We start from the raw sequence: 2,127 nt of genomic DNA, 5'->3' as shown, positions 1-2,127 counted from the left end.
AGCAGAGACATTACTCTGCCAACAAAGGCCCGTCTAGTCAAGGCTATGGTTTTTCCAGTAGTCATGTATGGATGTGAGAGTTGGACTGTGACGAAAGCTAAGCACCAAAGAATTGATGCTTTTGAACTGTGGTGTTGGAGAAGACTCTTGAGAGTCCCTTAGACTGCAAGGAGATCCAACCAGTCCATTCTGAAGGAGATCAGCCCTGGGATTTCTTTGGAGGGAATGATGCTGAAGCTGAAACTCCAGTACTTTGGCCACCTCATGCGAAGAGTTGACTCACTGGAGAAGACTCTGATGCTGGGAGGGATTGGGGGCAGGAGGAGAAGGGAATGACAGAGGATAAGATGGCTGGATGGCATCAGTGACTCGATGGACGTGAGTCTCAGTGAATTCCGGGAGTTGGTGATGGACAGGGAGGCCTGGCGTGCTGTGATTCATGGGGTCGCAAAGAGTCGGACACGACTGAGAGACTGAACTGAACTGAACTGAGACCCTATTGGCAAAGGTGCAAACTGAGAAATTGAGACCCCCCCCCCCCATTTTTTAGGACAAGTTGGTATAGAATTTTTTAAAATTAAGATTTAAAAAGCTTAGAATTTTATATATACTTGACCTGGCAATTCCAGCTCCTGGAAGTTATAAGAAAACAGTTCAGAGCCAAAAGATGTAAATTTGAAGACTGGACAGTGACCAGCTTGTGACTTTGGACATATTACTTTAACTCTCTGAACCTCCATTTGCTTATCTGTAAAATAGGGATTTTAGTCATGGTATCATGGTTGTAATGAGGATGAAATAAGATCATGTGAGGGTTAAATGAGATAATGTATACAAGATACTCAGTACAGGGCCAAGGAGAGAGCAAATCTTATGCTGCTGGGTGATGTCTTGAAGATGATTATATATGGAAAATAAAAGACAAGAATGACATGCCCAAAATATCAAAAATGGCCATCTCTGGGAGATGAATCATTTTATTTTCTAAATGCTTTTCTGTTTTCTTCCAGTTTTCTATAGTGAACATATATGGCCTCTGTAATGAGGAAAAGATGATGGCAGTTTAAACACAATATGCGTCATTCTTCCCAAACTTCTTTTGAAAGGAGTGAGAAACTGGATGAGCCAGGCCAGAGGTGGGGGTGACAGAGCCAGAGAAGGGCCAGGTGACCAGATCTCCACCGCCAAGGCCAGAGCCTAGGTCAGAATCCAGAAGGAGGCCGTGGAGGGAGGTGGTGGAGCATATAGCATTGCAGGTCCGCTTACTCACAGTGTGCCTCAGTCAAGCACTTTTGCCGCTCTGTGCCTCAGTCTCCTCATCTGTAAAATGGGCGCATAAGAGCTTCTATTGCGTAGAGTTCTTGAGGTGTCAGTGACTGTTTAGTTTCCTGTTCTGTGTTTTAAAGGTCTGTCTGTTTTATATTTATTTATTTATTTGTCTGGCTGCACTGGGTCTTGGTTACAGCACGTGGGATCTTTAGTTGTGGCATGCAAACTCTTAGTTGCACCCGGCGGAATCTGGCTCCCTGACCAGGGACTGAACCTGGGCCCCCTGCGTAGGAAGCGTGGAGTCTTAGCCACTGGACCACCAGGGAAGTCCTGACTTCTTAGTTTTGGCACAGTGCCCAGCGGACAGTGTGCCGATTATTGTCACTGTTGTTGCTACTCTCCTTATTATAGTCATTCACCATTGCCTCCAGGGCAGGTGGTGAGGGGAGGGGACTGGTAATCCAAAGAGGGGCTCCATCTCCCTCACAAGATGAAGCGGGATGTGAGAGGCGATAGCTCAGCTCAGCTGGAGGTCCTAGGGCAGGCCGCCCCATCTTTCTGGCCTCTGGTTCCCTCTCTCTCCAATGGGGATGCTTGTTTCTACGTGTGGTGGGTAAACGGGCGCCCATGTCCAGTGCCCGCACATCAAAGACACCTAAGATTTGTTCCCTGCCCTTTGTGGATGACACCTGTGTCAGGGAGAAGAGTAGGAGTGGCCACGTGGCCAGGCTGGGTGGGGTCAGGCACCCCAAGTACCCAGTGGCCGGTGCCCTGAAGCCCCAGGTGTCCCTCCTATGGCTCCTTGATGGCTGTGGTGGGGACAGGAGCAACATGGGAACATTAATCTGCTTCATTAAC

Source organism: Bison bison, unplaced genomic scaffold, assembly GCF_000754665.1.
Source record: "Bison bison bison isolate TAMUID 2011002044 unplaced genomic scaffold, Bison_UMD1.0 scf7180017864500, whole genome shotgun sequence".
NCBI lineage: Eukaryota > Metazoa > Chordata > Mammalia > Artiodactyla > Bovidae > Bison > Bison bison.
Note: the sequence above shows the minus strand (reverse complement) of the source record.